Below are 15,292 nucleotides of genomic sequence, written 5' to 3'. Positions count from 1 at the left end.
GCGGGGCATGACCATAAAACATATCTCTCATATAAATAGAACAACCATTATTCTCGGATTTAAATGAGTAGCCATCTCGCATCAAACAAGATCCAGATACAATGTTCATGCTCAAAGCTGGCACTAAGTAACAATTATTGAGGTTTAAAATTAATCTCGTAGGTAAATGTAGAGGTAGCGTGCCGACGGCGATTACATCAACCTTGGAACCATTCCCGACGCGCATCGTCACCTTGTCCTTCGCCAGTCTCCGCTTATTCCGCAACTCCTGTTTTGAGTTACAAATATGAGAAACCGCACCATATCAAATACCCAGGAGCTACTATGAGTACTGGTAAGGTACACATCAATAACATGTATATCACATATACCTTTGTTGTTGCCGGCCTTCTTGTCCGCTAACTACTTGGAGCAGTCCCGCTTCTAGTGACCATTTCCCTTGCAATAAAAGCACTGAGTCTCGGGCTTGGGTCCATTGTTTGGCTTCTTCCCGGCAACTAATTTACCGGGTGTGGCAACTTCCTTTCCGTCCTTCTTGAAATTCTTTTTACCCTTGCCTTTCTTGAAACTAGTGGTTTTATTCACCATCAACACTTGATGTTCCTTTTTGATTTCCACCTTCGCTGATTTCAGCATTGAATATAACTCGGGAATGGACTTCTCCATCCCTTGAATTTTGTAGTTCATCACAAAGCTCTTGTAGCTAGGTGGGAGAGACTAAAGGATCTTGTCAATGACCGGGTCATGTGGGAGATTAACTCCCAACTGAGACAAACAGTTGTGTAACCCGGACATGGTGAGTATATGCTCACTGACAGAACTGTTTTCCTCCATCTTACAACTGTAGAACTTGTCGGAGACTTCATATCTCTCGACCCGGGCATGAGCTTGGAAAACCATTTTCAGCTTTTGGAACATCTCATATGCTCCGTGCTGCTCAAAATGCTTTTGGAGCCCCAGTTCTAAACTGTAAAGCATGCCACACTAAACCAGGGAGTAATCATGACTACGCGATTGTCAGGCGTTCATAACGTCTGGAGTTGCTGGGAAAATGGGTGCTTCACCTAGCGGTGCTTCTAGGACATATGCTTTCTTGGCAGCTATGAGGATGATCCTTAAGTTCCGGACCTAGTCCGTATAGTTGATGCCATCGTCTTTCAGCTTGGTTTTCTCTAGGAACGCGTTGAAGTTGAGGACAACATTAGTGTGGGCCATTTGATCTACAAGACATAGTGCAAAGATATTTTTAGACTATGTTCACAATAATTAAGTTCATCTAATCAAATTTTAATGAACTGCCTTTCAGATAGACATCCCTCTAGTCATCTAAGTGATACATGATCCGGGTCAACTAGGCGGTGTCTGATCATCACGTGAGATGGACTAGTCATCATCGGTGAACATCTTCATGATGATCGTATCTACTATACGACTCCTGTTCGACCTTTCAGTCTCTCATGTTCCGAGGCCATGTATGTACATGCTAGGCTCGTCAAGTCAACCTAAGTGTTTTTGCATGTGTAAATCTGGCTTACACCCGTTGTATGCAAACATTAGAATCTACCACACCCGATTATCACATGGTGCTTCAAAACAACAAACTTTCGCAACGGTGCACAGTTAGGGGGAACACTTTCTTGAAATTTTTAGTGAGAGATCATCTTATTTATGCTACCGTCGTTCTAATCAAATAAGATGTAAACATGACAAACATCACATGCAAATCATAAAGTGACATGATATGGCCAATATCATTTTGCGCCTTTGATCTTCATCTTTGAGGCGCGGCATGATCACCTTTGTCACCGGCATGACACCATGATCTCCATCATCATGTATTCATGAAGTTGTCTCACCAACTATTACTTCTACTACTATGGCTAACGGTTAGCAATAAAGTAAAGTAATTACATGGCGTTTTCAATGACACACAGGTCATACAATAAATTAAGACAACTCCTATGGCTCCTGCCGGTTGTCATACTCATCGACATGCAAGTCGTGATTCCTATTACAAGAACATGATCAATCTCATACATCACATATCATTCATCACATTCTTTTGGCCATATAACATCACATATCATACCCTGCAAAAACAAGTTAGACGTCCTCTAATTGTTGTTGCATGTTTTACGTGGCTGCTATGGGTTTCTAGCAAGAACGTTTCTTACCTACGCAAAAGCCACAACGGTGATATGCCAATTGCTATTTACCCTTCATAAGGACCCTTTTCATCGAAACCGATCCGACTAAAGTGGGAGAGACTGGCACACACTAGCCACCTTATGCAACAAGTGCATGTCAGTCAGTGGAACCTGTCTCATGTAAGTGTACATGTAAGGTCGGTCCGGGCCGCTTCATCCCACAATACCGTCGAAACAAGATAGGACTAACGGTAAGCAAATTGAACAAACCAACACCCACAACTACTTGTGTTCTACTCGTGCATAGAATCTACGCATAGACCTAGCTCTGGTACCACTATTGGGGAACGTAGCAACAATTCAAAATTTTCTACGCATCACCAAGATCAATCTAGGAGATTCTAGCAACAAGAGAAAGAGAGAGAGAGAGAGAGAGAGAGAGAGAGAGAGAGGATGAGCATCTTCATACCTTTCAAGATCGCTAAGCGGAAGCATTACTAGCTAGAACACAGATGAGGGAGTCGTACTCGCGGCGATTCAAACCGCGGAAGATCCGATCTAATGCCGAACGGACGAGGCCTCCGTGTTCAACACACATACAGCCCAGGGACGTCTCCTCCTTGATCCAGCAAGGGGAGAGGAGAAGTTGAGGGAGAGCTCCGGTAGCACGACGGCGTGGTGGAGGAGCTTGCAATTTTCCGGCAGGGCTTCGCCAAGCACTACTGTCGGATTTCGGGTTCCGACAGACCCTCTAGGTTCGAACTCTGGGGTGCACGCGGAGATCACACCTCCTACCTACCTATGTCTCGTCGCCTTGCAAGGATCTAAACTATACGAAGAACAACACAAGGGACACGAGGTTTATACTAGTTCGGGCCACCATTGTGGTGTAATACCCTACTCTAGTTTGTGGTGTGGTGGATTGCCTCAGGGGCTGATGATGAACAATACTGTTGGGGAACGTAGTAATTTCAAAAAAATTCCTACGTACACGCAAGATCATGGTGATGGCATAGCAACGAGAGGGGAGATTATTGTCCACGTACCCTCGTAGACCGTAAGCGGAAGCGTTATAACAACGCGGTTGATGTAGTCGTACGTCTTCACGATCCGACCGATCCAAGTACCGAACGTACGGCACCTCCGAGTTCAGCACACGTTTAGCTCGATGACGATCCCCGGACTTTGATCCAGCAAAGTGTCGGGGATGAGTTCCGTCAGCACGACGGCGTGGTGACGATGATGCTCTACCGGCGCAGGGCTTCGCCTAAACTCCGTGACGATATGACCGAGGTGGAATATGTTGGAGGGGGGCACCGCACACGGCTAAGGAATGATCCGTAGATCAACTTGTGTTCTTGTTCCTAGAGGTGCCCCCCTGCCCCCGTATATAAAGGAGCAAGGGGGGAGGGGGCGGCCGGCCTAGGAGGGGCGCGCCAAGGGGAGTCCTACTCCCACCGGGAGTAGGACTCCCTCCTTCCTTGTTGGAGTAGGAGAAAGGGGGAAAGAGGGGGAGAGGAGGAAGGAAAGAGGGGCCGCACCCCTTGTCCAATTTGGACCAGAGGGGGGCTGCGCGCCTCCTTCCTTTCGGCCTCTCTCCTCTATTCCCGTATGGCCCAATAAGGCCCATATACTCCCCGGCGAATTCCCATAACTCTCCGGTACTCCGAAAAATAGCCGAATCACTCGGAAATTTTCCGAACTCCGAATATAGTCGTCCAATATATCGATCTTTACGTCTAGACCATTTCGAGACTCCTCATCATGTCCCCAATCTCATCCAGGACTCCGAACTCGTTCGGTACATCAAAACTCATAAACTCATAATATAACTGTCATCGAAACCTTAAGCGTGCGGACCCTACGGGTTCGAGAACTATGTAGACATGACCTAGAACTATTCTTGGTCAATAACCAATAGCGGAACCTGGATGCCCATATTGGCTCCTACATATTCTACGAAGATCTTTATCGGTCAAACCGCATAACTACATATGTTGTTCCCTTTGTCATCGGTATGTTACTTGCCCGAGATTCGATCGTCAGTCTCCAATACCTAGTTCAATCTCATTACCGGAAAGTCTCTTTACTTGTTCCGTAATGCATCATTCCGTAACTAACTCATTAGCTACATTGATTGCAAGGCTTATAGTGATGTGCATTACCGAGAGGGCCCAAAGATACCTCTCCGACAATCGGAGTGACAAAACCTAATCTCGAAATACGCCAACCCAACATGTACCTTTGGAGGCACCTGTAGAGCACCTTTATAATCACCCAGTTACGTTGTGACGTTTGGTAGCACACAAAGTGTTCCTCTGGTAAACGGGAGTTGCATAATCTCATAGTCACAGGAACATGTATAAGTCATGAAAAAAGCAGTAGCAACATACTAAACGATCGTGTGCTAAGCTAACAGAATGGGTCAAGTCAATCACATCATTCTCCTAATGATGTGATCCCGTTAATCAAATGACAACTCTTTTGTCCATGGCTAGGAAACTTAACCATCTTTGATTCACGAGCTAGTCAAGTAGAGGCATACTAGTGACACTATGTTTGTCTATGTATTCACACATGTATCATGTTTCCGGTTAATACAATTCTAGCATGAATAATAAACATTTATCATGAAATAAGGAAATAAATAATAACTTTATTATTGCCTCTAGGGCATATTTCCTTCAGTCTCCCACTTGCACTAGAGTCAATAATCTAGTTCACATCAGCATATGATTCAACACCAATATTCACATCTGTATGTGATTAATACCCATAGTTCACATCGTCATGTGATCAACACCCAAAGGGTTTACTAGAGTCAATAATCTAGTTCACATTGCTATGTGATTAACACCCAAAAGAGTACTAAGGTATGATCATGTTTTGCTCGTGAGAGAAATTTAGTTAACGGGTCTGTTGCATACAGAGCCGTATGTATTTTGCGAATATTCTTATGTCTTCAATACTCTGCACGGAGCTACTCTAGCTAATTGCTCCCACTTTCAATATGTATCCAGATTGAGACTTAGAGTCATCTGGATCAGTGTAAAAGTTTGCACCGATGTAACTTTTACAACAAACTCTTTTATCACCTCCATAATCGAGAAACATCTCCTTAGTCCTCACTAAGGATATTCTTGACCGCTGTCTAGTGATCTACTCTTAGATCAAAATTGTATTCCTTTGCCAAACTCAGAGCAAGGTATACAATAGGTCTAGTACACAACATAGCATAATTTATAGAACCTATGACTGAGGCATAGGGAATGACTGTTCATTCTTTTCTATTTTCTGCCATGGTCGGGTTTTGAGTCTTACTCAACTTCACACCTTGCAACACAGGCAAGAACTCTTTCTTTGACTGTTCCATTTTGAACTACTTCAAAATCTTGTCAAGGTATGTACTCATTGAAAAATCTTATCAAGCGTCTTGATCTATCTCTATAGATCTTGATGCTCAATGTGTAAGTAGCTTCACCAAGGTCTTTCTTTGAAAAACTCCTTTCAAACACTCCTTTATGCTTTGCAGAATAATTATACATTATTTCCGATCAACAATATGTCATTCACATATACTTGTCAGAAATGTTGTAGTGCTCCCACTCACTTTATTGTAAATACAGGCTTCTTCAAAAGTCTGTATAAAACCATATGCTTTGATCAACTCATCAAAGCGTATATTCCAACTCCGAGATGCTTGCACCAGTCCATAGATGGATCGCTGGAGCTTGCACACTTTGTTAGCATCTTTAGGATTGACAAAAACTTTCTGGTTGCATCATATACAACTCTTCTTTAATAAATCCATTAAGGAATGCAGTGTTGACATCCATTTGCCAGATTTCATAAAATGTGGCAATTGCTAACATGATTAAGACAGACTTAAGCTTCGATACGAGTGAGAAAATCTCATCGTATTCAACACCTTGAACTTGTTGAAAACCTTTCGCAACAAGTCGAGCTTAGTAGATAGTAACACTACTATCAGTGTTCGTCTTCCTCTTGAGGATCCATTTATTTAACATGGCTTGATGATCATCGAGCAAGTCAATCAAAGTCCATACTTTGTTCTCATACATGGATCATATCTCAGATTTTATGGCCTCAAGCCATTTCGTGGAATCTGGGCTCATCATCGCTTCCTCATAGTTCGTAGGTTCATCATGGTCTAGTAACATGACTTCCAGAATAGGATTACCGTACCACTCTGGTGCGGATCTTACTCTGGAAGACCTACGAGGTTCTGTAGTAACTTAATCTGAAGTTTCATGATCATCATCATTAACTTCCTCACTAATTGGTGTAGTAGTCACAGGAACAGATTTCTGTGATGAACTACTTTTAAATAAGGGAGCAGGTACAGTTACCTCATCAAGTTCTACTTTCCTCCCACTCACTTCTTTCGAGAGAAACTCCTTCTCTAGAAAGGATCCATTCTAAGCAACGAATGTTTTGCCTTTGGATTTGTGATAGAAGGAGTACCCAACAGTTTCCTTTGGGTATTCTATGAAGACGCACTTCTCCGATTTGGGTTCGAGCTTATCAGGTTGAAACTTTTTCATATAAGCATCGCAACTCCAAACTTTAAGAAACGACAACTTTGGTTTCTTGCCAAACCACAGTTCATAAGGCGTTGTCTCAACGGATTTTGATGGTGCCCAATTTAAAGTGAATGCAGCTGTCTCTAATGCATAACCCCAAAACGATAGCGGTAAATCGGTAAGAGACATCATAGATCGCACCATATCCAATAAAGTGCGGTTATGACGTTCGGACACACCATAACGTTGTGGTGTTCCAGGTGGCGTGAGCTGTGAAACTATTCCACATTGTTTTAATTGAAGACCAAACTCGTAACTCAAATATTTGTCTCCGCGATCAGATCGCAGAAACTTTATTTTCTTGTTACGATGATTTTTCCACTTCACTCTGAAATTCTTTGAACGTTTCAACTATTTCAGACTTATGTTTTATCAAGTATATATACCCATATCTGCTCAAATCATCTTGTGAAGGTCAGAAAATAACGATACTTGCCACGAGCATCAACACTCATTGGATCGCATACATCAGTATGTATTATTTCCAATAAGTTAGTAGCTTGTTCCATTGTTCCAGAGAACGGAGTTTTAGTCATCTTGCCCAAAAGGCACGGTTTGCAAGCATCAAATGATTCATAACCAAGTGATTACAAAAATCCATCTTTATGGAGTTTCTTCATGCGCTTTACACCGATATGACCCAAACGGCAGTGCCACAAATAAGTTGCACTATCATTATTAACTTTGCATCTTTTGGCATCAATATTATGAATATGTGTATCACTATGATCGAGATCCAACAAACTATTTTCATTGGGTGTATAACCATCAAAGGTTTTATTCATTTAAACAGAACAACAATTATTCTCTGATTTTAAATGAATAACGGTATTGCAATAAACATGATCAAATCATATTCATGCTCAACGCAAACACTAAATAACATTTATTTAGGTTCAACACTAATCTCGAAAGTATAGGGAGTGTGCGATGATGATCATATCAATCTTGGAACCACTTCCAACATACATCGTCACTTCACCCTCAACTAGTTTCTGTTTATTCTGTAACTCCTGTTTCGAGTTACTAATCTTAGCAACCGAACAAGTATCAAATACTCAGGGGTTACTATAAACACTAGTAAGGTACACATCAATAACATGTATATCAAATATACCCTTGTTCACTTTGCCATCCTTCTTATCCACCAAATATTCAAGGCATTTCCGCTTCTAGTGACCATTTCCTTTGCAGTGTAAGCACTCAGTTTCAGGCTTTGGTTCAGCTTTGGGCTTCTTCATGGGAGTGACAACTTGCTTTTCATTCTACTTGAAGTTCCCCTTTCTTTCCCTTTGCCCTTTTTCTTGAAACTAGTGATCTTGTCAACCATCAACACTTGATGCTCTTTCTTGATTTCTAACTTCGTTGATTTCAACATCATGAAGCGCTCGGGAATCGTTTTCGTCATCCCTTGCATACTATAGTTCATCACAAAGTTCTACTAACTTGGTGATGGTGACTAGAGAATTCTGTCAATCACTATCTTATCTGGAAGATTATCTCCCACTTGATTCAAGCGATTGAAGTACCCAGACAATCTGAGCACATGCTCACTAGTTGAGCGATTCTCCTCCATCTTTTAGCTATAGAACTTGTTGGAGACTTCGTATCTCTCAACTCGGGTATTTGCTGGAAATATTAACTTCAACTCTTGGAACATCTCATATGGTCCATGACATTCAAAACGTCTTTGAAGTCCCGATTCTAAGCCGTTAAGCGTGGTGCACTAAACTATCAAGTAGTCATCATATTAAGCTAGCCAAACATTCATAACGTCTGCATCTGCTCCTGCAATAGGTCTGTCACCTAGCGGTGCATTAAGGACATAATTCTTCTGTGCAGCAATGAGGATAAACCTCAGATCACGGATCCAATCCGCATCATTGCTACTAACATCTTTCAACACAATTTTCTCTAGGAACATATCGAAATAAACATATGAAAGCAACAACGCAAGCTATTGATCTACAACATAATTTGCAAAATACTACCAGGACTAAGTTCATGATAAATTTAAGTTCAATTAATCATATTACTTAAGAACTCCCACTTAGAAAGACATCCCTCCAACCCTCTAAGTGATCACGTGATCCAAATCAACTAAACCATAACCGATCATCACGTGAAATGGAGTAGCTTTCAATGGTGAACATCATTATGTTGATCATATCTACTATATGATTCACGCTCGACCTTTCAGTCTCCGTGTTTCGAGGCCATATCTGCATATGCTAGGCTCGTCAAGTTTAACCTGAGTATTCCGCGTGTGCAAAACTGGCTTGCACCCGTTGTACATGGACGTAGAGCTTATCACACCCGATCATCACGTGGTGTCTGGGCACGACGAACTTTGGCAACAGTGCATACTCAGGGAGAACACTTCTTGATACTTTTTAGTGAGAGCTCATCTTAAAATGCTACCGTCAATCAAAGCAAGATAAGATGCATAAAGGATAAACATCACATGCAATCAATATAAGTGATATGATATGGCCATCATCATCTTGTGCTTGTGATCTCCATCTCCGAAGCACCGTCGTGATCACCATCGTCACCGGTGCGACACCTTGATCTCCATCGTAGCATCATTGTCGTTTACGCCATCTATTGCTTCTACGACTATCGCTACCACTTAGTGATAAAGTAAAGCAATTACAGGGCGTTTGCATTTCATACAATAAAGTGACAACCATAAGGCTCCTGCCAGTTGCCGATAACTTCGGTTACAAAATATGATCATCTCATACAATAAATATAGCATCACGTCTTGACCATATCACATCACAACATGCCCTGTAAAAACAAGTTAGACGTCCTCTACTTTGTTGTTGCAAGTTTCACGTGGCTGCTACGGGCTTAGCAAGAACCGTTCTTACCTACGCATCAAAACCACAACGATAGTTTGTCAAGTTGGTGCTGTTTTAACCTTCGCAAGGACCGGGCGTAGCCACACTCGGTTCAACTAAAGTTGGAGAAACTGACACCCGCCAGCCACCTGTGTGCAAAGCATGTCGGTAGAACCAGTCTCGTGTAAACGTACGCGTAATGTCGGTCCGGGCCGCTTCATCCAACAATACCGCCGAACCAAAGTATGACATGCTGGTAAGCAGTATGACTTGTATCGCCCACAACTCATTTGTGTTCTACTCGTGCATATAACATCAACGCATAAAACCTAGGCTCGGATGCCACTGTTGGGGAACGTAGTAATTTCAAAAAAAATCCTACGTACACGCAAGATCATGGTGATGGCATAGCAACGAGAGGGGAGAGTATTGTCCATGTACCCTCGTAGACCGTAAGCGGAAGCATTATAACAACGCGGTTGATGTAGTCGTACGTCTTCACGATCCGACCGATCCAAGTACCGAACGTACGGCACCTCCGAGTTCAGCACACGTTCAGCTCGATGAAGATCCCCGGACTTCGATCCAGCAAAGTGTCGGGGATGAGTTCCGTCAGCATGACGGCGTGGTGACGATAATGATGCTCTACCGGCGCAGGGCTTCGCCTAAACTCCGCGACGATATGACCGAGGTGGAATATGGTGGAGGGGGGCACCGCACATGGCTAAGGAACGATCCGTAGATCAACTTGTGTTCTTGTGCCTAGAGGTTCCCCCCTGCCCCCGTATATAAAGGAGCAAAGGGGGAGGGGGCGGCCGGCCTAGGAGGGGCGCGCCAAGGGGAGTCCTACTCCCACCGGGAGTAGGACTCCCTCCTTCCTTATTGGAGTAGGAGAAAGGGGGAAAGAGGGGGAGAGGAGGAAGGAAAGAGGGGCCGCAACCCTTGTCCAATTCGGACCAGAGGGGGGCTGCGCACCTCCTTCCTTTCGGCCTCTCTCCTCTATTCCCGTATGGCCCAATAAGGCCCATATACTCCCCGGCGAATTCCCGTAACTCTCCGGTACTCCGAAAAATAGCCGAATCACTCGGAACCTTTCCGAACTCCGAATATAGTCGTCCAATATATCGATCTTTACGTCTCGACCATTTCGAGACTCCTCATCATGTCCCCGATCTCATCCGGGACTCCGAACTCCTTCGGTACATCAAAACTCATAAACTCATAATATAACTGTCATCGAAACCTTAAGCGTGCGGACCCTACGGGTTCGAGAACTATGTAGACATGACCTAGAACTATTCTTGGTCAATAACCAATAGCGGAACCTGGATGCCCATATTGGCTCCTACATATTCTACGAAGATCTTTATCGGTCAAAGCGCATAACTACATACGTTGTTCCCTTTGTCATCGGTATGTTACTTGCCCGAGATTCAATCGTCGGTATCCAACACCTAGTTCAATCTCGTTACCGGCAAGTCTCTTTACTCGTTCCGTAATGCATCATTCCGTAACTAACTCATTAGCTACATTGCTTGCAAGGCTTATAGTGATGTGCATTACCGAGAGGGCCCAGAGATACCTCTCCGACAATCGGAGTGACAAAACCTAATCTCGAAATACGCCAACCCAACATGTACCTTTGGAGACACCTGTAGAGCACCTTTATAATCACCCAGTTATGTTGTGACGTTTGGTAGCACACAAAGTGTTTCTCTGGTAAACGGGAGTTGCATAATCTTATAGTCACAGGAACATGTATAAGTCATGAAGAAAGCAGTAGCAACATACTAAACGATCGTGTGCTAAGCTAAAGGAATGGGTCAAGTCAATCACATCATTCTCCTAATGATGTGATCCCGTTAATCAAATGACAACTCTTTTGTCCATGGCTAGGAAACTTAACCATCTTTGATTCACGAGCTAGTCAAGTAGAGGCATACTAGTGACACTATGTTTGTCTATGTATTCACACATGTATCATGTTTCCGGTTAATACAATTCTAGCATGAATAATAAACATTTATCATGAAATAAGGAAATAAATAATAACTTTATTATTGCCTCTAGGGCATATTTCCTTCAAATACAAGGAAGAACTACCTCGCCAGGGGTGTTCTTGCGTTGGTGGTTCTGGCTAGGGTTCAACTGCTCGATCTTCAGATGCCTCTATACTATGGTGGCTAGCCCTACTTATAGAGCGAGGCCCTGGGCCTCTTCCCAAATATTGAGCGGGAAGGGCGCCAACAATTGACCATTTTGAAGGGTAGCATCTAGTAAACTTATCCTGACTAAAGTCGGTCCTCGCCTGCCAAAGGCTTTGGTGGTGACGCCGGCTTGGGCTCCACGATGACCTCCATCCCGTTGTTCTGCTGGTCTTGGTCTTGTTGCACCGAAATGGTTGCCTTTGCTTGATACTCTTTCCTACGCTTGCTCCCTTTGCACCAAAGAGGAAACAAGGACTCTGCGCAGGTCGGCGCCCGCCTGGCGCCCGCCTGGCGCCCGCCTGGCGGTGGTCGTGGCTTGCGTCACGGGCACCTCTTGAGGTACCCTGCCTTGATCTCTCCGCCTCCTCGCGAGCCAGCTTGATGAGGCTGTGCCTGAGGAAGCTTCCCGTTGTCCGCCCCGCGAGGCTTGGCCCCTCACGAGGGTCTTAAGCTTGTGTCGATGAAGATGGTCCATACTGGGCCACTCCTTGAGCCACGCCGCAGGTCGTAGGTAGGCAAGTCTGGGTACCCCCGTTCCCAGAATGCCGACAGTAGCCCCCGGGCCCAAGGCCCGCCTGGACTTGGCTTAGTCGAGAAGCAAAGGAGCAAGTGCGAAGCGCCGCGGGCCCCAACAGCCTGCGGCCTTAGGCGCCGCTTGGCGGTTGATTGGACGTGGGCGTCCCCGCTCCTCCACGACGCCTCGGCAACTGCACGAATTGACAAGTCCCTGCATGCAAAGCGGGTCATGATTACCTGTGATCATGAGACTATATGTACGGAACGGCGAGAGCCTTTCCAGTCTATCGTCTCCTGCTGCTCTCCGTCTCCTTCTCCACCCTTGCTCCACCATACGCCAATGGCACCGATCTGGCGGTTTTCTGCCAAGGAGAAGGGGAAAACCCCCCGAGAGGGTCCTTCCCCGCTTTCGCCGAGGAAACAGCTCGTCCCTCGCTGTGGAGAGGGGGGTGTCCGGCAGGAGGTGTTGAGGCCATGGTTTGAGCGGCCGACTCCTGTTTTCCCATTGCCCTTGTACGCCCGGATCGAGGGCCCCGAAGGCGCAGGCGCCGAGCAGCATCGCCAGAGGCACCGTCGTCGTCGGCGGATCATGATGGTGCGCGTCGTTCCTCCCGGGGTTCACGTCGAGGGCTCCTCCCATGATCTCGTGCTTCACGCCGCCATGCCACCTCGATCTTGGATTCGCCTTCCTCCTTCCTTCGTCTTCGAGATTCCGTGAAGGGGGCCTTTCAGGCTCTGGCTGCAGCACACCGACTGCCAGACTCCTGCGACCGAAGCGGATGTCGAGGTCGTCGCTCCAGGCAAGGTCTTCATGACCCGGGGTTGGGGCGAGATTGCCCGGGTCTGCCGATCGGAGGGGGCCCTCGTGATCCACCTGGATTATGATGGTGCCTCCTTGATGCTCTTCAAGGTCTTCGACGAAGATGGGCGCCGGCTAGAGTGCTGCCCCAGAGGCAGCGGCCGAAGCTCTAGAGCGGCGAGGACCAGGCCTGCCGCCCGCCCTTCCAGCAGCTCCTCCGATGGCAGCAGACATACCGGAGGGTCCAGCGACTCTTCCGGACTCTTCCTGACCCCGGCGACAAGCGACAACAGCTACGAGCCTCCGAGCTCGCGCCGTGCCTGAAGCAGGGCCGACGAGCCCGACGGTCGACGCGGCTGATCTGGATGAGGCTGGCACTGGCCTTGCGCGGCCCACTGTTGATGATGGCGTCTGCCGTCATGGTCCCTGAGTTAGGACTTCTTAGGATACGCGTCTTTTGTCCCTGCGAGGAGCCAAGAACACACCCCGTGGGGGCTTGTAAGATGCATGTAGTTCCTTTTGTTAATATGATCCTCATCGTGAAGCAGTGTGAGATGCTCGTCCCGCCTTAGCTTAGTTCCTCCTTTCGAACCTCGCAAGGGCTCGACGCTCTGCGCCGACAGGTCCCGGTCCCAAGGCAAGCTTCAGCCGTTGCTGGTATGCCAGGTCATGATGCCGTGGTCAAGGCTAGGAGGTGAGCGGCCCGAGGTCCAGTAAGAGCCCCTGAGTCGCGATGCTCAGGAGGTCCCCTTTAGCGCTCAAGCAGCCATCGTTCGGTGAGAAAGGAGCGCAACATTGCCAACACGGAGCTGCATTAGGTGCAAGGTCGGTGTTGCAATGGTTAGTAGCTCCGAAGGATGACTTATCTCGAGAGTCTGAAGCCACTCCTTGGCGCGGCGCCAGGTCCGCGCATCGGCAGCTGAGGAGTTGCCTGGCGAGGTCCTCGCGAGCCTCCTCCCTCTTCCCTTTACTCCCCTTCGTGCTCTACATCCTCGGGTCCCGGCCCTCGAGCGAGCTCAGCCGTCGCTGGTATGCCAGGTCGCGATGCCGTGGACAAGGCCAGGAGGTGAGGGCTGGAGAGCCAGTAAGAGCCCGTGAGTCGCGATGCTCAGGCGACCCCCTTTCACGTGCAAGCGGTTCGCGCGGACGAGAGGGAAGGAGACGCTGCGAAGGCCTCGCCCGACGCTGCTCCTTAAAGAGATCCTGCGAGCTCATCACAAGGAAAACGAAAGTTGCCATTACAATTGCTAGCCAGCTACTGGTTGCTCCGGAGGGGTGACGAGGGTACTAAGGGCCTGGTGAGGTGGCGTCGTGCGGGATTGCCGTGGCCAGAGCTCAACCACTCAGGTTTGTCGATGTTGCAGGGATGGACCCATGCGCAGGCGTCGTGTCATTAGGGAGCAGCCACATAAGTTGGTGTCAATCGAGCGGGCGATTAAATTAAGCATGCTAAGCAGGAGGGAGCAAATCCATTTAGATGGGTGTAGAAAAAGGCAAACACCGCTGGGTCAGGCCCGAGTGGCTTGGGGATGATGCAGCCCGAGGGACGCCCCCAACAAAGCAAGCTAAAAACATGAACAAAAGGGATACATGCCGCAGGGACGGATCCACGCGGCCTGGGAATGATGCAGCCCTGAGGGCGCTCCCAGCTGAAGAAATGAGACTCGAAAGATGTCACCTGTTGGTGTTGAAGATGAAGGGATGCTGAAGTAGCGACGTCATGTGCTGCGGAAGCCAATCTTCATGAGCCCCCAGGCCCAGGAGCCTCGGGAGGCTCCGGAGGCGCTGGTGGCTCCTCGTGGACCATCTCCATCTCTGCCAGGACTGCGGAACGCCTGGCCTCCTGGGCCTCTAGGATGCTCCTCATGAGGCGCTGGCGCACAACAGCCGTGTTCGGCAAGTTGTAAGGCATGCGAACATAGCTGTGGGGTGGACCTTCGCAGCGTCCCACGCGTGAAGGCCAGAGACGCTCCTGAAAGGAGGCTCGGTTGAGCCCTGGTATGTTCGATGCAGACGCGTAGCCCACCATCCTCGCCCGGATGGGGAGCTACGGCAAGTAAGCGGCGGCTGCCACTTATGACTCTTGACTCCAGCAGCTCCGGAATAATCTCGCTGACGAACTCCTGAGGGTTTGGCCCTCCTTGCCTCGCTCTTGCCTGAGGGAAACGTGCTT

This window comes from Triticum aestivum, chromosome 3B, assembly GCF_018294505.1.
Source record: "Triticum aestivum cultivar Chinese Spring chromosome 3B, IWGSC CS RefSeq v2.1, whole genome shotgun sequence".
Classification (NCBI taxonomy): Eukaryota; Viridiplantae; Streptophyta; class Magnoliopsida; order Poales; family Poaceae; genus Triticum; species Triticum aestivum.
Note: the sequence above shows the minus strand (reverse complement) of the source record.